This window comes from Elephas maximus, chromosome 10 (genome assembly GCF_024166365.1).
Source record: "Elephas maximus indicus isolate mEleMax1 chromosome 10, mEleMax1 primary haplotype, whole genome shotgun sequence".
Classification (NCBI taxonomy): domain Eukaryota; kingdom Metazoa; phylum Chordata; class Mammalia; order Proboscidea; family Elephantidae; genus Elephas; species Elephas maximus.
Window position 1 is genome coordinate 43,451,878 of NC_064828.1, and position 22,355 is coordinate 43,474,232.

General features: G+C 37.9%; 1 protein-coding gene across 4 annotated transcripts in view; it reads right to left on the reverse strand.

Annotated features, from left to right (window-relative positions):
• STRN3 (striatin 3) overlaps positions 1–22,355 on the reverse strand; it is a 110,698-nt gene that overhangs the window by 73,342 nt on the left and 15,001 nt on the right. Inside the window, exon 1 of one of the 4 annotated variants that reach the window (XM_049898724.1) lies at positions 2,865–6,799. The exons of the other annotated variants lie outside the window; for them this stretch is intronic. The gene's annotated coding sequence lies outside the window, so the exon portion shown is untranslated. Of the gene's footprint in view, positions 1–2,864; positions 6,800–22,355 lie in introns of those variants that run through there. 4 annotated transcript variants of the gene reach the window in all.

Here is a 22,355-nt window from a genome sequence, read left to right on the forward strand (position 1 = left end):
TGGCTTCAAACCTTCAAAGAACAGGCTGACTCTCTTCTCAGGGAATAACCCAGCTGATGACCTCAAGTTGAAGCCAATGCTCATTTACCACTCTGAAAATCCCAGGGCCCTTAAGAATTATGCTGAATCTACTCTGCTTGTGCTCTATAAATTGAATAACAAAGCCTAGATAACAGCACATCTGTTTACAACATGGTTTACTGGATATTTTAAGCCCACTGTTGAGACTTACTCCTTAGGAAAAAAAAAAGATTCCTTTCAAAATATTACTTATTGACAGTGCACCTCGTCACCCAAGAGATCTCATGGAGATGTACAAGGAAATTAATGTTGTTTTCATGCCTGCTAACAAGACATCCATTCTGGAGCCCAGGGATCAAGGAGTAATTGCCACTTTCAAGTCTTATTATTTCAGAAATATATTTCAAAAGGCTATAGCTGCCATAGATAATGATTCCTCTGATGGATCTGGGCAAAGTGAACTGGAAACCTTCTGGAAAGGATTCACCATTCTATATGCCATTAAGAACATTCATGATTCATGGAGGAGGTCAAAGTATCAACATTAACAGAAGTTTGGAAGAAGCTGATTTCAATGTTCATGGATGACTTTGAGGGGTTCGAGACTTGAGCGGAAGAAGTAACTGCAGGGAACAGCAAAAGAACTAGAATTAAAAGTGACTGAATTGCTGCAATCTCATAACAGATAAGGTGTTACTTCTTATGGATGAGCAAAAGAAAGTGGTTTCCTGAGATGGAAACTACTCCTGGTGAAGACACAGAGAACATTGTTGAAATGACAACAAAGGATTTAGAATATTACATAAACTTAGTTGATAAAGTAGCAGCAGGGCTTGAGAGGACTGACTCCAATTTTGAAAGAAGTTCTACTGTGGGTAATATGCTATTAAACAGCATCACATGCTACAGAGAAATCTTTCATGAAAGGAAGAGTCAATGGATGCAGCAAACTTCACTGTTGTCTTATTTTCAGAAATTGCCACAGCCACCCCAAACTTCAGCAACTACCACCCTGATCAGTCAGCAGCTATCAACATCGAGGCAAGACCCTCCATCAACAAAAAGGCTATGACTTGCTGAAGGCTCGGATGATGGTTAGCATCTTTTAGCAATATTTTTTAATTAAAGTATGTACATTTTTTTAGACACAATGCTACTGCACACTTAATAGACTATAAAAAAAACAGTGCAAACATAACTTTTATATGCACTGGGAAACCAAAAATAAATTCGTGTGACTTACTTTACCATGGTGGTCTGGAACCAAACCCGCAATCTCTCTGAGGTTATGCATTAACATATTACAGCACCAATTCAGAGTCTACGGAATAATAGACTGACACACCCCTAAGCTATATAGTCATCTCCCCTATGAGGCTAACTAGAAACATTCCAGCAACTTTAAAAGTTTTCCTGCTCTCTTGGTCAGGCTTCTTACTTATAAGATTGAAGTGTTGACAAGAATTTCCCCTCTTCTCCTCACCAACCTATTTGATGGCAAGCTGGGAATCCGAATTATGTCTAAGCTAAGGATAAATGAACTCGACCACTTACAATTTATATTATTTTATTGTAAGAGGTAGGTATAATTTTTTTTTTTAATAAACTAAGTGGATATAGCTTTTATACACGTAAGCAATTTGGCTTTTATTATTTGTTTTTGCTTCCAGTAAGACTGATTCTTTGGGTTGAAGTCAATAACAAGAGAATGTTGACTAAACCAAAGATTACTGTCCTATCATAAAATAATACAGTAACAGCTTCCACAGCACTTTACCACCAGGGGAAAAAATTGTTCTTCTTGCCCTTGTTGGAGGGTAGACTTACGTTCCCCAGGCTAGTATATGTTATTTGAGAACATTTTTTTTTAACATGAAACATGTCAAATTTTTAGTATAAAGTAGGTTACAAACAATAATAAAAAAGATTTTACAAGCAGGTTTTCAAGAACAGCATCTTAGATTCACATATTACTGTTCCTCTTAAAACTTAAAGCACTTTCATTAATCAACAATTAAAGCAATTAATGATCAAGTAAGCTATTTAAAATCACTAAAAATCTTGAGATTAAAATTAATGAGAGAAAAAGACAGCTCTTTAGCATGATTTTCACTAGTACAGATCCACATTTCTTTATTGAAATCCTTCAGGCCAGGTGTGTTCTGGAAATTATTATTAGAGTGAGTACATTCTATTTAAGGCTCTAACCAGAAACTAACCAGAAGGTTAGCGGTTTGAATCCAACCAGCAGTGCCACAAAAGGCCTGAAGATCTGCTTCCGTACGATTATAGTCATTGACAACCCTATAAAGTACAGTCCTACCCTGAAACACGTGGGGTCACCATGAGTTGCAATCAACTAGACAGCAACAGGTTTGGTATTTGTTTTGTTTTATAGACCATGTATTACATAACACTTCACACAAGGCAAACTGAGGCAGCACTCTCACCACACACATTCATATTTTTCTACAAACTATGAGTATTCACTAAGTGAAATAGAGTATAAATAGCCTCATGTTACTTCAAGTCAGGTTTCTACCACCAAATGATTAACAAAAGCCTTTTGATTTTCAGAACTCTTGGATTCCAGAATTGTAAATGAGGAAGAAGAGAAGCAATAAATATTTGTCAAGTATTCTATGCATCAAATACAGTTTTAAGTATTAAGTGTATTTACTCCTTGTGATGATCCTATGAATTGGTATTCTTTTCCCCACTTTACAGAAGACTCAAGTAAGGTACAAAGAGGTTAAATAACTTGCCCAACATCACAGCAATGGAAGCTCTAAGATTTGAACCCAGGCAGTCTCACCCTAGAGCAAGCATGTTCTCCTACTCACCAAATTCTAAACTATTAAGCTGCTCCACAGAATGGGGAGATGAAATCAGCTAGAGAGGTAAGGCAGGTGTATCATGGTTGACGATCTCAAAATGCCACCATTATACCTCCCACACCTGAAGTAGACATCAGTAACTTTGCCTGCGAGTTAGAATAAAATCTTAACACAACTCAGGCTCCGGGCAGCCAGGACAAAACTACCTGAAGTGACAAACAAGATGAAAAATAATTGTCAATCGAATTTCATACTGAAAAAACTGAAACAGTAAACCAAACCAGCTGCCCTTGTTTTGTCATTGGTTTAGAGAAATGCTACTAGAATATAAGCTCCATAAAAATATGAATTTCGTCTTTTATTTACTGATATATCTCCATTACCCAAAACAGTACCTGGCATACCGTAAAAATTCAATAAATATGTGCTGATGAACAGGTGAGTGAAGTCTGAGTTTTCTCAACTGTAAAATATGGGCATGACCATTATGTGCACAATCGCCTGCAGACTCTCAAACCGGGAACTACTTAGCCTTCATCTATGATAAATGGTTCTACTTTAAAATAATGCAAAAACATTTTTCACATTCATAAAGGAAGAATTCACTTTGTTCAAATAAGTGTGTGTGTGATTCCAAAGATCTTATTAATCTAATCTATGTTTAATTCAGTACATTAATGGTCAAAATTAAGGGAATACTTAAGATATTTAAGAATCTAAAGATGAAAAAGCTGAAATAACACTAAATTTAGGAGTCTTAGGTATTTATGCTTACATTTATTGCTACAATACTAAATTCAGCCAATGTACAGTTACTTAACCTAAATATTTTAATTTCTATTAAAAAAAAAACTGAACACAATCCCCATTTAACTAACATTAAGAAAGTCAGTGAAGGAAACAATAATGCCCTTTGGAACTTCCCTTTGACAGCTCAAGTAGACACTATTGTTGGTTGCCCTCAAGCAATTCCAACTCATGGTCAACTCATGGGAACCCATGTATGCACAGCAGCATTGCTCCATAAGGTTTTCAAGGCTGTGATCTTTCAGAAGAATATTGCACCAGGCCTGTCTTTCGAGGCACCTCTCGGTGGGTTCAAGCTGCCAATCTTTTGGCTAGTATTCCAGTGTTTAATCCTTTGCATCACACAGGAAAATCTCAAGTAAACACTATTACTTATCAATTAAAAGTTTCTGCAAAATAAGATGTTCTGATTTGGCCCACAGGCACCAAAGCTGCTAGTACAAAAAATACTCCAGACTTCAGCTTTCTGGATTCAGTAACATCTTCCCACAAGGAAGGCCTATAGTTTAAATTTACTTGTTTTCATGAAGAATTCTTGATAAGAACTAAAACTTAACTGTTAGTAAGCCACTTATCTTTTCAAGAGGTTGTTGTTGTTGTTGTCAGGTGCTGTCCCGTCGGTTCCGACTCATAGCGACCCTATGCACAACAGAACGAAACACTGCCCGGTCCTGCACCATCCTTTCAATCGTTGTTATGCTTGAGCTCATTGTTGCAGCCACTGTGTCAACCCACCTCGTTGAGGGTCTTCCTCTTTTCCGCTGACCCTGTACTCTGCCAAGCATGATGTCCTTCTCCAGGGACTGATCCCTCCTGACAACATGTCCAAAGTATGTAAGACTCATTCTCGCCATTCTTGCCTCTAAGGAGCATTCTGGCTGCACTTCTTCCAAGACAGGCTTGTTTGTTCTTTTGGCAGTCCATGGTATATTCAATATTCTTCGCCAACACCACAATTCAAAGGCATCAACTCTTCTTTGGTCTTCCTTACTCACTGTCCAGCTTTCACATGCATATGATTGAAAATACCATGGCTTGGGACCCCCCCCCGCCCCACGTGTCTGTCTGTCAAGAGGAAAAGCTTATAAATATGTCAGAAAAGCTATTACATTACTATCAGCTCATGATTATGTGCCATCATGTTGACTTTCAACTCATACCGGCCCCATGTGACAGAGTACAACTGCCCCACAGGGTTTTCTATACTATAATCTGTACAGGGGCCGATCGTAAGGTCTTTCTCCCACAGAGCTGCTGTGTGGATTTGAACCACCAACCTTTTGCTCAATAGCCAAGTGCTTAACCAAAGCCACTCATAACTATAACAATTATAAACAGGGTACACTGCTTACATAAATTTGACATTAGGAAGTCTAATAGCTTAACTGGAGTCTTTGGGTGGTACAAACAGTTGACACACTCAGCTGCTAAAAGGATGGCAGTTTGAGCCCACTCAGAGGCACCTAAGAAGAAAGACTTGGCAATCTACTTCCCAAAAATCAGTCACTGAAGACCCAATGGAGCACAGTTCTACTCCAACACACACAGGGTTGCCATGAGTTGGAATCAACTCAATGGCAATTGATTTGCCTTTTTTTTTTTTTAATAGGTTAATTTATCGTACCTCTTTAAAAAGTAAGGGATACTTAATGATTCGAGTAGATGAATGACAGGTATACAGAAATTCCCAGAATGTTTCTTTTAACTATCTTAAACTCTTTAAAACTGGAATTCGATGTCTTTATCAAAGATTCTATAGAACTTTGATCAAAAGAAGGTAAATGCAGAAAAGAATTTCAAATTCTCATGGAATCCAGACTTTTGGAGTCACTGAGGCTAGATGAACCCCCAAAACTATTGCTCTGAGACAATCTTTAAACCTTAAACCAAAAATATCCTCTGAAGTCTTCTTCAAACCAAACAACAGTGTAGCTTAATCAATAAAGAATCTCTGCCTTCAGCACTGTGCTCTTTTAAAGAACTATCTACAGGGAATCAAATTGACAATGGCAATTTAGAAGGTTAGACAGGAAACTTAGATGGGGTGGATTTGGAAAAGGAGGGTGAGAAAGGTTGCACAACTGGAAGAATGTTTATGAAGAACCCTTTTGGATGTTCTCAAACAAACACAAAAGCAGAAATTAAGTATCTCATTACCTAGCTTTCAGAGAGTATCAACATTTCAATTATCTTGTTTCATCTTACCCCTCCCTCTTTTTCCCTGCTGGTATATATTAAAGCAATTTGAGAACATCTTATTTCACCCATAAATACTTCAATGTGCATCACTAACAAATAAGGACATCTTATTTACATTACCAAAATGCAATTATCATATCTAACAAATTAGCAATCGTTATTTAATATTATAAAATAGCTAGTCCATATTTCTAGTTGCCCAACTGTCTCATAAATATGTTTTTACAAATAGTTTTTTCAAATCAGGGTCCAAAAAAGGTTCATGCTGCATTTGGTTATGTCTCTTAAGTTTAAAGAATCTTAGAGAGAGAACTGTTTATAGGTTAAAACAAAAAAAGTAACATAGAAAATATAATGCTGATCAAAAAACAAACAAAAGAATCTAGAAATGCTACAGACACTGTGTAAAAGTTAGTAGATCCTTAAAAATTGAGCATAGAACTACCACATGACCCAGCAATCCCAATCCTAGATATATACCAAGTAGTAGTAGTAAAGGCAAGAAATGCAAGGAGAAACCTGTACACCAGTGTTCATCACAGCACTTTCCACCATCGCCAAAAGGTGGAAACAACAGAAATATCCACCAACAGATGAATGGATAAACATAGTGCAGTACATACACAAAGTGGAATACTACTCAGCCATAAAGAAAAATGAAGTCCTGATATTTGCCAAAACATGGATGAGCTAAATAAGTCAATCACAAATGGACAAATAATTATATGATCTCACTTATATGAAATACGCAAATATATAGATTTTTATACCAAAGATAAATACACAAAGATTAGTAGTAGTTATTAAGGGTGGGAGAGTTTTTGCTTAGGAGGCATTCAGTTTATGTTAATGGTGGTAGAATGATTTGAAAAAAGATAAGAGAAAATGGTTGCGTAACCTGAATAATATAATCAGTATTAACGAACTGTTCAGGTAGAAATTGTTGAGATGAAGTTTATTTTGTTGCACACATTTTCACCACAATAAAATGAAAAAAAAAAAATCTAGACAAAAAAGGACTTACTGTAAAATTCCAATTTTAAAGTGCAAAACAGGTAAAAGTAATCTTCGATGACAGAAGTCAGAACAGTAGTTACTTTGAGGAGGAAGGCTAACTAGATGAAAATAAGATTGAGATTTCTGGTGTGCTAGTAAAAATCTATGTTTTGATTTGAGTGGTAGTTACACAGGCGTACAAATTTGTAGAAACTCATCAAGTAATGCGCTTAAGGTTATTTTACAAAATGTATGTTATACCTCAATTTAAAGTTCAGAGGAAAATATATTAAAAATCTCTCTCTCACATACACACATACCCTCCAAGTCCAAAATACCAATAGTGGTTATCTCTGAGGGGTGAGATAAGTGATTTTCACTTTCCCCCCTAGGTTTTTCTATAGGTCCCCCACAATTAAAAGTAAGATATTTTGAAAATAAGAATATTGCCATCACTGGGGTCTTAAAAACCTGGGGGCAGCCAAGATACATCTATTGGTCCCACTCCGGCTCGAGCGAGAGAAAATGAAGAAAACCAAAAACACAAGAGAAAGATTAGTCCAGCATCTACCGAACTGAGCCTAGCACAACTAGATGAGGCCCAGCTACCACCACCGACTGCTCTGACACGGATCACAACAGAGGACCCCGGGGAGAGCTAGAGAAAAACATAGAACAAGATTCAAATTCGCAAAAAAAAAAAAAAAAAAAAAGACCATACTTGCTATCTGACAGAGGCTGGAGAAACCCCAAGCGTATGGCCCCCAGACACCCTTTTAACTCATCTGAAGTCGTCCTGCGGTTTACCCTTCAGCCAGAGATTAGATAGGTCTACAGGGGAAACGGAAACCCTGGTGGCATAGTGGTTAAGCGCTACAGCTGCTAACCAAAAGGTCAGCAATTCAAATCTACCAGGTGCTCCTTGGAAACTCTATGGGGCAGTTCCATCCTGTCCTACAGGGTCACTAGTTGTCAGAATCAACTCAACAGCAATGGGTTTGGTTTAACAGGTTTTATAGGGCAAGCAATAAGACACATGAGAAACGTGCTTCGTAGTACAATCATGTATATAAAACTAAACACGGAACCCAGAGTGGAGAAGAGGAGAGCACTGACGTATCACAGGGTTGGCAACCAATGTCACAAAACAATTTTATGTATTACTTGTTTAATGAGAAACTAATTGCTCTGTAAACTTTCACCTGAAACACAATTTAAAAAATTAAAAAATATTCCACCAATCTTTACATTTCCTCTAAATAAAGAAACCTTACATTTCTTCCATACTATTTGTCCTCTTGCTCTAACATTTCAAGTTGTAGATGGCTCTGCTTAAAATCCAACTTTTGGTCCATGGCAAAAGGGAAATAAAGAACCAGCCAGTACTTATTAGTTCCAGACCACTCCCAACCCTGGAAACCCTTAAAATGGAAGTGCCTGGACTGTCAACACTCCTAAGGGACTTATAAACTCTGAAGAAATGCAGAGCTTATGTTATACCTAGCATGTGCAGATGTAACTTCCCCCAACACACTTGTCTAGGCACTAAGAATAAACACACATATAATTTTCCAAATACCTGTATAAACACAGTTCAAAGGAGGTTACAGGCTAATACTAAAGCTTTTTTTTTTTTTTTATCACCAAATTTAGTAATCACTTTCAAATTATCTTCCTTCTTTTAGCTCTCCCACATTTCACCCACGCCACTCCTTTAAATCAGTCTTTCACTCTTACTGGGAATAACTTTAGAAAAGAATAAGGGCAGCAGACCCATACTCTGAAGTAACTTAGCCAGTGGATGCTACATAGACTATATTTTAGTAAATGGAAGTAAACATTTCAATGATAAATGAAGATTGCTATACATGCTAACCCTTTTTACTCTGGCTACACCAAAAAGTTGGAACGGGAAAACAACAAAATACAGTGAAATTTGTGAAAGCCTGAACTTGTGTAAGGCGGAAACATGTCAGAGACCGAAAACTTGAAACTAAAACAGGTTAGGATTCTCAGTACAGAGCACTAGTAAGCAGCCTGTCAAAGGCAGAAAACTTTCAAGACCTGGAAAAACAAGGCAGTCCTGTCGAATTGCGGCTTTCACAGGTTTCACTGCACACTCGGTAAATACACACTGAGCAGCCAGAAGTGCCTACTTATCTATAAGAATGAATCACAACTCCCACTAAAATGTCTGAATGTGAATGAACGGTTTGTAAAACTCCATCAAACTTTTTGAAGGTGGTCTTAAAAATGTCTATTTTAAAAATTGATTCAATTTAAGATCCCTCCCCAAATTGTCAAAAACTTTTAAAATGTGAAAATAGCAAGAATCTACCACTTCAATTCCTTATACTAAATAAGAACCTCCTCCCCCCAAGACACTCAATCACTCACACATCCTATATTCAACACAGCAGCGAGTGTGCTCCTACCTGACAAAATTCAGATCATGCCACTCCACTGCTCAAAACCCAGCAATGGCTGTTCATCTCCCTCAGAATAAATGCCTAAGTCCTCATAACAGCATAAGGTCCTAATCATCTAGTCCTTCTTACAATTCAGATCCCCCTTTTCATTACTCTCCCCCTACTTCGCTCTACCTCAGCCACGCTAGTCATCTTGTAAACTTTCTGAACACACCCGAAGTACCTGATTACTTTGGGGCCTTTGCACTGTTCGCTCTGCCAGTGGGTTCTTCCCCCAAATGTCCACATAACCCCCTTACTGAATCTTTGCTCAAATGTCTTCTCAATGACCTCCTAATATTTACATGTTATTTTTATTCTTACTTCAACCTATGCAAACATAAACCTAGAAATAAACTTCTTATGTATAAAAATCTTACATAAACCTAACACCAAATAAACTAAAAAGAAAATACAAAACTTTCAAACAAAATTTAGTTTAAAAGGATGGATGATGTAGTTTTGTTGAATTTAAATTTCTGCTCACAACATGAAAATGGTACTGACTGCTCCACGATAAGATTCTGTTATGTGGGAATGCTTTAACTTCTGAATACCTCACTTAAGATAAGGCAGGCAATTTTTCTCAGTTTTACATTACTATAAAACATTAGTTCCGCAGGCTTGAAAATCATTTGATCTCTACTTGACTCAAAAGCATCGTATTAAGACTGCCTCTATTCTTTTCTTTAATATTAGTCCCAAACATTATTACTTGGCACCACCACAAACATAAATGCAAATTCTGGCCCCAAAGTCAAGTGGCAGTACTCAAATGATGATCCAGGTGATGAAGAACATATTTTAAACGATCTATCACTGTGATTAAAATCCTAAAATTTTAAATTCTAGAGCACTTCAGACCTCATTTGAAAATCGTATGTTCACTGTACACACACACACACACACAGTGGGGCAGTTCTGCTCTGTCCTATAGGGTCGCTATGAGTTGGAATCGCTGGGTTATGTTCATTAACAATGGAGTCTCCAACGCTAGCAAGCGGCCATCTAAGATGCATCAATTGGTCTCAACCCACCTGGGGCAAAGGAGAATGAAGAACACCAAAGACACGAGGTAATCATGAGCCCAAGAGGCAGAAAGGGCCACATAAAGTAGAGACTACATCAGCCTGAGACCAGAAGATGGTGCCTGGATACAACTGATGACTCTCCTGACAGGGAACACAACAGGGAACCCCTGAGGGAGCAGAAGAGCTGTGGGATGCTGACCCCAAATTCTTGTAAAAAGACCAGACTTAATGGTCTGATTGAGACTAGAAGGACCCCGGAGGCCATGGTCCCCAGACCTTCTGTTAGCCCAAGACAGAAACCATACCCAAAGCCAACTCTTCAGACAGCGACTGGACTGTACTATGGAATAGAGAATGATACTGGTGAATGAGCTTCTTGGATCAAGTAGACCCATGAGACTATGTTGGCATCTCCTGTCTGGAGGGGAGATGAGAAGGTAGGGGGGGTCAGAAGCTGGCCGAATGGACACGAAAAGGGAGAGCGGAGGGAAGGAGTGTGCTGTCTCATTAGGGGGAAAGCAAGGTGTTTATAAATTTTTGTATGAGAATCCAACTTGATTTGTAAACTTTCCCTTAAAGCACAGTAAAAAAAAAAAAAAAAAAAGTGGAGTTTCCATTACCTGAAAACCCACACTCATACGGAAGTCTCCAAAGCTAACTGGGGAATCACCTTCCAGGAAGGTTAAAAATAAACCAGATTCATCTGTCCAAAATAATTCCAGGAGTGATGAAAATGATATATTCTGGAAGATAACTTTGTTTTTTATTATTGAAGGACCTGCATACTATCTAACACTATTCCCAGGAATAACAAGATGATTTTAAAGCCATAAAAACATTAAAAAAAAAAAAAAAAAAAAAAACCTTGCCTCATTTCAGGGCCATAAAACTCTCAGAAATTAAGAAATGCATTAAGTGAAGGTATAGGCTGGGACTTTGAAGACCTACAATCTAATCCTTACTTGTCAAAACCAGCTTTATAACCTTTCCTTCTCAGCTTCCTCATCTGTCAAATTACAGTGCTGAATTAGATGCCTTTTAAGATCTATTAACTATAAATTTCAACCTCTATGATTAGCATTTCTGGCACTAAAATGGTTAACTGATTATTTAAACACATCAAAACCAAAACAGCTCAGTTTTTCAAAAATGCCTTAGGAAAAACTGTCTCCATCTTATTATCAGTAAAAATGTATAAAGCTCAAGAGAACATGATTTTATAGCTTTCTCATGAGAAAAACTAATTCATTAAAGAAAAAAATTATAATTAGAAGAACTCACACGAGGCTATATACGTAGCGAACACTGTGATGTGCTGTCCGGATCGCCCTTCAGGAATGAAGATTTATGATCCAGCTTCTGAGAGTGCTGCTGGAAAAGAGCCCTCAGCTGTCAGTCCTCTTCAGAGACTGCCTCAGCTGAAGACAGCTGCCTTCCCAAGTGGCTCTCATCCAACGACTCATCAAAACAGGGGCAAAAGGGTCCAGCCCCAACCCCAATTAGGGACAACTCTGAAGGCCTATCCCAGCTTTGGAGTGCATCATGGGGTCAACCGAGGCTTTTGTTGACGCTGCACTACAGCCCAATTTATAGAGATAAATGGGTTAATCCATTCTGCTTCCTTTCCTTTCATTTCACAGATGTTGATGCCAACAGCACTCCCTAATAAACTTCCTGCGTGCAAATCGTCACCTCAAAATCACTTCCCTAGGGACCCAATCTGCCACAATTAATAATAGAAATCGTTTGAGAAAGCAAGCTCTAAAATGGAGTTTTTGAGTTGGATCACAATCCACCTGGTCACTCAGCTGGCAATGGGAATCCCATCACTGGTGGTAAGTGGAACAAAGAGCCCCTATCACAAAGTGGCTGTGCAATTGTTTAAACTTTTACTGGTGGTAAACTGGGTAGTTTTCAGTGGAAGGGAATACAGAAGTCGACAAACATCTTCTATAAAGGGCCAGATAATAACCTACTTGGCCTTTGAACCAGGACGTAGTCTTCGTTGTTCTGGTTTTGGTTTTTTCACAGTCCTTTAAGAATAGGATCATACAAAACAGGCAGGCCCAGAGGTGGTTTTGACATGCTAGTCATAGTTTGCCGACCCCTGCGTATTTGAAGGTTCAATATATCAGACTTTTGGGAAATATGTGGAAAACAGTAATTATAAGGACAATGAAACTGAGTGGTTGTTGCTAATGGCAATTGAACCTCTGGGAAAAAATACAACAAAAGGCTGAAAATGAATAATCAGCAACTAAACGCTAAATGTGAAAGCCAGTTTGCCTCCTTGGTAGCTTAAAAAGACACTCTCACCTCCAGCAGCAGGAAGACACAATAGGCTAAGGCCCAAGCCCAAAACCTAACCATAAGAGCAGCACAGCTCCAAAGAAAGTGAAACGCTCAACTTGGACAAGTGTGCTATGCCAAGCTTAGGGCCCTGGACAGAAAAGAACCAGGAGCCTAAAATTTGGAGTGGAAATATGGGTTGATTAACCTGAAAATATCCAATCCCCAAACCAAACCAAACCCACCCACTGCCATCAAGTCGATTCCAACTCATAACGACCCTACAGAACAGAGCAGAACTGCCCCAGAGGATTTCCAAGGCTGTAAATCCTTCTAGAAGCAGACTGTCACGTCTTTCTCCCAGGGAGCAGCTGGTAGATTTGACCCACTAGCCTTCTGGTTAGCAGCTAAGCACTTAACCACTGCGCCACCAGGGCTCCCTTCCAATTTCCAAGTCCCCTGGAATCCTCTGAGCTTGCGGAAGGAACCATATTTCCTTATTAAAAGCTAGTGTTGCTTCTCATCCTTGCTTTAAGACAATAAAGGGAAGTAATATCTGCAACACTGGCAAAGTAAAGACCTCAGAAATTCGCTCCTCCATAAAAATCAATAAAACCACTGGCAAAAATTGTCAGAATCAACTTCTCCAGAACTCTGGAAATTAACCAAAGGCTTGCCGCGATCTGGGGAATGTTTATTCGATAAATATGGCTGAAGCTCAGTAAAAACAAGAGTTTTGTGGCATTTTAATTTGACCTATTCCCATTGCCCCTTTTCCAAACTCTGCAGTAACTGTGAAAACCAACAGTTCACAATCACAGTGAAAACCCAGCGGCCTGGCAGTCACTGAAGCGGGCAGAATCAGGTTGCATCTCCTTCAATGCCCCATTCCCAGAGAATTTTCATTATTTGAAGTGTCCGGTGGTTCTTTGAAAAACTACACCAGAAAAACTGCCAACTCAAACCTCACCCAGTGCAACAGCCTTTGCCCTGGGTGTCTGTTGAAAAAGCAACTGCCTAACATCATGGCTGCCTGGAGTAACGGATAACATCTGGGGCAAACAACAGGCTAATCAAAAGTTTAAAATGGTATGTCCAGAGGGAGCTTTGAAAAGACTCTACATACTACTGGCAATCTACAAGGCCATGCTCATGTGCAGGGCTGTAGGCATGCTCAGGAAAAACCTAAGACCGTACACTCTTACCTCTGGCTAACCTTAAGGCTCTGCACAAACAGAAAGTAAAAGCTGAGGCAGAGTTGTAAACACACACAAAGCCCTTTGCAAAGGCTGGGAGACTTAAGATTCTAGGCATCCAAAGAATTCAACACCCCAATTATTAGCTTAACCACTAAGCTAACTGAGCAGAGACTTCAGTGACCACACACAACAAAAAACACAGACTTTACAGAATTGATTAAGAACAGTCACTGAACAAGTAACAAACAGTAACAATAAAAAAATTCTGGGGAGGGAAGAGAATCTGATTTCCAGAGCTGCCAAGCTGTATTATTTAAAATGTCCAGTTTTCAACAAAACATAATGAGACACACAAAGAAACAAGAAAATATGGTCTATACACAGGGAGAAAAAGCAGTCATAAACTGCCTGAGGAAGCCAGTTGAACTTAGTCAACCAAGTCTTTAAATCAGCTATTTTAAATATGTTCAAAGAATTAAGGGAAATCATGTTTAAAGAACTAAAGGAAAGTATGAGAACGATGCCTTGTCAAGTAGACAATGTGAAAAAAGAGATACAAAATGTTTAAAAAAAAAATAAAAAAAGAAGAAGAAAGAAAGAAAAGGACCACACAGAAATTCTGGAGTTGAAAAGCAGAAACTAAAATGAAAATTTTACTAGAGAGGTTCAACACCTGATATGAATAGGCAGAAGAAAAGAACCAGCAAATTGGAAGACAAGTAAATTGAGATTAGCCACTCTGAGAAATGGAAAGAATGAAGAAAAATGAACAGAGCCTCAAGGAGCTGTGGCACATTATCAAATGTACTAAAATAAGCATAATAGAAGTCACAGAAGGAGAGGCTAGAAAGGTACAAACACATGTGAAGAAATAAAGGCCAAAAACTTCTCAAATTTGATGAAAACCTTAATCTATACATCCAAGAAGCTCAATGAACTCTAAGTGGGATAAACTCAAAGAGATCCACACTGTGACACATTATAATCAAACTATCAAAAGCCTATGAAAAGGAGAAAATCTTGAAAGCAACATGAGAGAAGTGACTCATCATATACAACGGATTGCCTAAGAAGATTAACAGCTGATTCTCATGAGAAACTCTGGAGGCAATAGAATGCTTTATTCCAAGGGCATATCTACCAAAACTATCCTTCAAAAATGAAGATGAAACCAGAAGAACTGGATGGTGCCCTCACTAAACATTTTGATCAAAGATTCTATAGAAGAATCCTGATCAAGAAAGAAAATGAAGAATGGAGTTTCAAATTCTCATGGAATCTAGACTTTCTAGAGCCACTGAGGCTGGATAAACCACCAAAACTACTGCCCTGAGATAACCTTTAAACCTTAAACCAAAAATATCCCCAGAAGTCTTCCCTAAACCAAACGATAGTTTAGCTTAATTTGTAAAGGATGTCTGCCTTGAGAGCATGGTGCCCTTTCAAGATCTATCTATATGGGACCAAATTGAAAACAGCAACTTGAAAGATTAGATGGGGGCAATAAGTATATGTTAATGAGGAAGGATTCAGAAAACGAAGGTGAAGATGGTTGCACAACTTGAAGAATGTAATCAGTGTGAACTGTACATGTAGAAACTGCTGACTTAGTGTATACTCTGCTGTGTATATTCTCAACAAAATAAAATTTAAAAATGAAGGTGAAATTAAGAAATTCTGAGATAAACAAAAATGGAGAGAATTTGTTGCTAACCAACTTGGCCTACAATAAATACTAAAGATGGTCCTTACAGTCAAATGAAAGAACACTAGACTATAAATCAAATCCACATGAAAAAAAGCACTGGTAAAAGTAACTTTATAGACAAATATAAATAACAGTATAAATATATTTTTGTTTGTAACTCTTTTTCTTTTATCTGATTTAAAAAAACAACTGTATAAAGCAATACAAAATCTATACTGGTGGGTACACAATCTATAAAGATACAGTTTGTAGTACAATAACAGCACAAATGCAGGGGACAGATTGAAGCTTTGAAGGAGCAAAGGTTTTGTATACTACTGTAATTAAGTTGGTATTAATGCAAACCAGAGAAATTAAGATGTTAATTCACTTATTGTTTGTAAAACAAAAACAATAAAAATAGTAGTCTAGAAAATACCTACTTAACATAAATGAAGGCAGTTATTGCAGGAGAGAAAAAAAAAAGACCTAAGACATGCAGAAAACAAGTAACAGAGGCAAATATAAATCCTACCTTATCAGTAATTATGTTAAATATAAATGGATTAAATATTCCAATTAAAGGGCAGAGACCCACAGACTTTTTTTTTCCCAAATGATCCCACTATATGCTATCTACAAGAGCCAAACTTTATATTTGCCCAAGTGTGGTTTACTGATGAATTAACTTGGGATCTTCGTTTCCTAGGACTGCTGTAATAAAGTATCAGAAACTGTGTGGTTTCAAACAACAGTAATTTTATTCTCTGTTCTAGGCAGCAGAAGTCCAAAATCAAGATGTCAGCAGGACCATGCTGTCTCTGAGCACTCTAGGCAAGAAGTTGTCCTATGCCTTTCTCTTAGCTTCTGGTGTTGCCATCAATTCTTGGTGTTCCTTAGCTTATAGGTACATCATTTCCAATTTCTGCCTCCACTGTCACATGACATGCTCCAGTGTGTCTACGTCTCTTGTTTACAAGGACACCAGTCATACTGGATTAGGGCCTCCCTCAGTGATCTTAATTATACCTGTAAAGACCCTATTTCCAAATAAAGTCACCTTCACAGGTACTGGGGGTGAGGACTTCAAAATATCTGAAGGACACAGTTCAACCCATTACACTTGATATATAGGCGCAAGCTGGAAATGGATGGCAGATGCACTACACGGACGGCCTTGAGAAACTATGATGAGAGGCAATCCTCCCAGTGGACATAGCCTCAGGCAGTACACCTGATTATCCACTTTAAAGGGAAAGAGAAGTGGCTCAAGGCTAGAATATGTGTGAGCTCACGGGCAGTGGTGAATAGTTTGGCCAGTTGGTCAAAGGCCTGAAGAGAAAGACTGACTTATCTCGGACAAGGAAGGAGATGGACATATGAAAGGGGCATGAAGTATGAAAATCTCTATTGTTTATATTAACACTCACCAGAGAGTACCTGTCACAAAGAGGCATTAAACAACTAGGTAGACAAAATGACTTGGTCAGTTGACATCAGTCAGTTTCTGCCACCACCCACCACAGTACTAAGATAATGGGTGCACAAATGCAAAGCTGTCCTAAAGGCAAAGATGGAGGCTATACACTGGCCCAAAAGGTCATGGACCCAACATGAACTTCCACTTACCAAGACAGATCTAGCTCCCGCTGCTGTCAAAATGCAACCTACCAATAATACAGACCAGCAGAGATCAAGGCTAACCCCAGGCCCCTATACACCATCCTTCAAGGACATCAAGTAACCATTTAGTGGTAAGAAACTACATTGGAACTCTCATCCCGGAAGCTGCAGCAATTGTAGATAGAGTCAAATCTCCCTCACTCCTTCCACTTCCCTGACCTATCTGAGTTCCTCAAACACATTCTTACTCTGAGCTCTGCAATTGTTGTTCCCTCTGAATGAAACAATACAGACGTCTATGTAACTCACCTCCTTCAGGTGCTGATTTTTAACAATGAAGCCTTCCCTAAGAACTATGTTTAAATAGTAATTCCTCTGACACAAATCCATTCCTTACCATCCTTCCCTGCTTTACTTTTCCCTACAGCACTAATCTTCATCTGATAAACTGTATTTTCTTTCTCTATCCACTAGGATTTACATTCCAAGAGGTTTTTATTTTTTTTTTTATAGCTGAATTCCCAGTGCCTGGCACAGAGTAGGCGCTCAGTAAACAGTAAATGAAAGAATAACAGATGAACAACAACTGGTGGAAGTAAATCTTATAAGAGAGGTCCTTCTCATTTTAAGAGTGGCATTAAGAAGAAAAAAGTTTGTTTTTTTGGGGGGATTAAGAAAAGGAGATGTGCACACGTGTAATTTGTGGATTTGGTAGCAGGAATATAAAAAAGTCTGCATCTGATGGGTTTCTATTTTCTCTGTTAAGTAGGAGGCACAGATATCTGCTGAGACAGTGGGAAAGGAGGTAGGGGTGAAGGTTTATGGAGCACATCTAGCCACCCTGCATGCTTCTGTTGAAATTAATGTCTAAATTAGATTCAAATTCTGGTTATGTTTCATTGGGCACCGTTGCCTTTAATAGGCAGTTAGGTGATTTCATGTAAAATTGTTGACCAAAAGTTCATGTATTCTTTACAACTTAAAACAAAAAATCATTGTTCAGACTTTAGAAATATCAATTTAAAAAAATGAGATCTTAAATGATACTGGTGAGGAGTGAGCTTCTTGGCTCAAGTAGACACACGAGAGAGACTATGTGGGCAGCTCCTGTCTGCAGGTGCAATGAGAAGGCAGAGGGGGACAGGAGCTGGTTGAATGGACAAGGGCAATACAGAGTGGAGAGGAGGAGCGTGCTGTCTCATTAAGGGGAGAGAAGCTAGGAGTACACAGCAAGGTGTATATAAGTTTTTGTATGAGAGGCTGACTTGATTTGTAAACTTTCACTTAAAGCACAACTTTTTAAAAATCCACAATAAACTAGTCCCTCAAAACAAAAAATCATTATATGTGACAGACTGATTGGATTTGTAAAGTTCACTTGAAGCTTAATAAAAGTTAATTAAAAAAAAAAAACCCTATTAAAAAAAAAAATCAGATCTTGAAATGGAAGAGCACATACCTGATGCAAAGAGAAAAAGCATGTAACCGTTAAGTATTGAATTTATCAATTTCATAAACAAGTAAAAGCCAGCTACAATATTTTAATACGTACTAAGGAATAGCATAAATGAAATACTGTTACTTTTAAATTAAAAAGTAACCATTCTTTTCATTAGCGATTATATTTAAAGCAAAAGTAAGAAATTTGTACCAGATGTCTTACGTTTTTTAATTATTTACATATACAAGATGGCACAACAGAAGCTAGAAGTTTGATACATCTATTGGCTTACAAAGGAGGACTTAAAAAAAATTGAGCATGGCTTACAGAAACTAGAATTTGAAGACAACAGTGAAAAAAAACAGCACAGAACATAAAAACACCATACACCAGAAATTCACAAACATGGCAATGCAATAACTACAGGAAAGTCAAGGCCCTAAAGTTTACGTAAGGAAGAACTGGCCAGTGAAGTGGAAATTAAAAGAATCTAGGGTAAAAGTGACCACATAATAATGGAAGAAAGGGAATTCTAGAAACATGTGGACACTGACCCAAGACTTGAGGAAACCAAGCTCCAAAAGTTCAGCAGAGAGATTTAAGAATCATCCTGCAGGTGGGTTCTAAACAAAATGCAGCACAAGGATGGTGATCACTAAAATACTCATGTCTGCTTAGCTAAAATTTCAAAAAATTACGATGGACACATCCGAGACCAACAGGAAGTTATCTGGAGAATTCAGAGAACCAATTATAAGTAAAGCTCAGTGAACCAATTATAAATAAAAAAGGAAATCTATGAGAAAGCTAAAGCAGATATGATCAAAAGTCACTGTCAATTATCTCGAAAAAATTAGGCAGGCCATTCTGAAGAAATGAAAATGAGTTTGAAAATACAAGGATGAATAAAAAAATGGCATCACCACTTATTACACACTCAGTACACACTAAGGATTGTGCCTCGCTCCTCACAAACATACAATATTTACTCATTACGCTAAATGGTTCAATATTAACTAAATGATTACTGAGTACCTACTATGTACTTGGCACAAAACACTCGGTGGGTGGTGAACAAGTTGCACATTCTACCTATCATCCCTACCAATTTTACACTCTAGTGAAGGAGATAAAAATGTAAACAAATAATACAGTTATAGGGTGTGTGATTAAGTAACACGGGGTAGAGAGGCAGGATGACTGGCCGCAAGCTTATTATCACAGGGTAATAAACAAAAATCCCTGAATACTAAGAAAGCATCACCTCAGATGAAACTTAAAAGTCAATAAATGAGAATCTGACAGCTTTCAAAAACCCATAAAAAGTTCAATTCAGGCAGAACACCTACAAAACTTAAGTGTGGAGTAACAGGAAGCCAGTGTGGCTGAAGCTCAGTGAGCAAGGGGAAGGAGGTTGGCATGAAACGAGGATGACGAGGATGGAGAGATAAGCAAGAGCCAGGGGACAGATCCTTTTAAGTGGATCACAGTAAGAAGTTTGGATTTTATTCTCAATGCTGAAAGAAGCTACTTAAAGGTTTTAAGCAGGGCATTCCATGATACAATTTATACTTTAAAAATGACTCTTCAGGTTGCTGAATGGAAAATGAATTATGTAGCTAATTACGAAGACAAGATAATCTGAAAACTGTTCTACTTCAGAACACTTTGTATTATGCTGAATAAAACATTTTATAAGTTTAAACGTATATGTTGCTAAATTAGTAAGAGAAATTTCCATAGGTCAAAAACAAAGGAATTGAAAATATGATTAAAGACATAAGAGTAGAAATAAAAAATATGAGAAAATAACAAGACCCTAACAGGTAGTTGGAAAAAAAAATTCTAGTATGAAAACTGTAACTGGTGAAACTAAGAATTTTCAAAACTGCTGAAAGATAAGAATCCTAAAGTCAAGAAGTATAATGAATTACGAGCACAACAAATTTTTTTTAAATAAACATACTATGGTAAACCTGCAGGAAAACCTTAGAAGTAATCAGGAAAAAAGTCCTACCAATGACTAACAATTCCACTTTAAGCAGACTTCTGAACAGCCACAATAGAAGCCAGAAGTCAATGGATTATCTTCAAGTCCTGAGAGAAATTTTACAATTCCACATCAGCTAAACAATCATTCAAGGGTGAGGATAAATAGTGACATTTTCAAACAAAGACTCAGAATTTACCACACACAGACTTTCCGTGAAAGAGTACAAAAGACTGTAGTACTTCTGGAGGAAGGAAATTGAGCCCAAAAGGAAAAAAGTGAGATACAAATAGAACCAATGAGCCAAGAAACTGTGAAACTTTTAAATATCTCTAAATCAGCACTGCTTGTATAGCACAGGAATAATATTTAAACCAGGAAGATGATCAGAGAGAGACCCATCCATTAAAAGGCCCTGTTCATGCTCACAGTTCCATCCAGGCTTTTAGCACCTCATTCTTAAAAGGTTACCAGTGATACTTGAAGAAAGCATTAATAGAAATACACTGAAAGAAAAACTTGGAGAAAACCAACAATTCAGAGAAAGAAAACTTCAACAAAAACTCTACTATGCTTAGAAAAGTCCGTTAAATACAAACAGAATACAATCGTTTAAAAAATAAAATCAGAGAAGAAAACATTTTTACAAATTTAATACGACTGCAAAATAAAGCTGAAGGAAATACGTCAGAAACAAATCAAAAAGAAAAGGAAAACAGGAGAGGAAAGAAAATTTTAAATCAGTTCAGGAGGTCCATCATCCAAAGAAAAGAAGCGCCCAAAGGATTTGCAACTACAGCAGTGCTTCTCAAGGAGCAGTGCTACTACCACCCCATACCATACCACCAAATACCATATGGGGTATTTGGAAATGCCTAGGGACTTTTCTGGTTGGCCCAATAACTAGGGGGGATGTACTGGCATTTAGTGTTGCGTGCCAGGGATGCTAAAAATCCTACAGTGCACAATACAATCAAACACAAATATAAAACCCGTTGCCATCAAGCTGATTGCGAATCATAGCAACCCTACAGGACACGGGAGAACTGCCCCAAAGAGTTTCCAAGGAGCGCCTGGTGGATTTGAACCGCTGACCCTTTGGTTAGCAGTCATAGGACTTAGCCCCTACACCACCAGGGTTTCCAAACAGAAATATGGTACCACTTAAATGCCTACAGTGCTCCCATTGAAAAACACTGGTCTAAGGAGTAAAAGAATTCTCAGTGCTTGACACAATATACATTTCCATGACATTTTAGTACACCAGGGTAAACAAAAGATACCTGGAAACAAAATTCAAGTCATACACACACAAAAAAGAATCAAGAATCAAAACAGCACCAAACTCTTCAAAAGCAACAATGCAAGTTCAAAGACAAGAGGAATCCCTTCAAGATGGAAATTTATTTCCAGCCTAACTACCAAGTGCGAAAATAAAATACAGGCATTTTAAAAATACACAAAGTTCCTAGAATTTGTCTCTTATGCAACTTTTTTCAATAAATGATAAAATAATATGTTTCAGCAAAATGAAAGAGTCAGCCAAGAAAGGAGGTAGAATGGGATCCAGTGGAAAAAAAAAAAAAAAAAGTGGGGGGCTCCCAAACAAGACAGCAGCAAACAAAAGTTTCATAATAAAAACTCGGTAACAAGTCTTGAGAACAAGGAGTCTAAATCAGAGCAAGAGGACAGGCAGCTCTGGGAGGCCAGTTCTCTCCACTCCCTCCACATACACATACACACACACACATATTAGGCATACTGGTA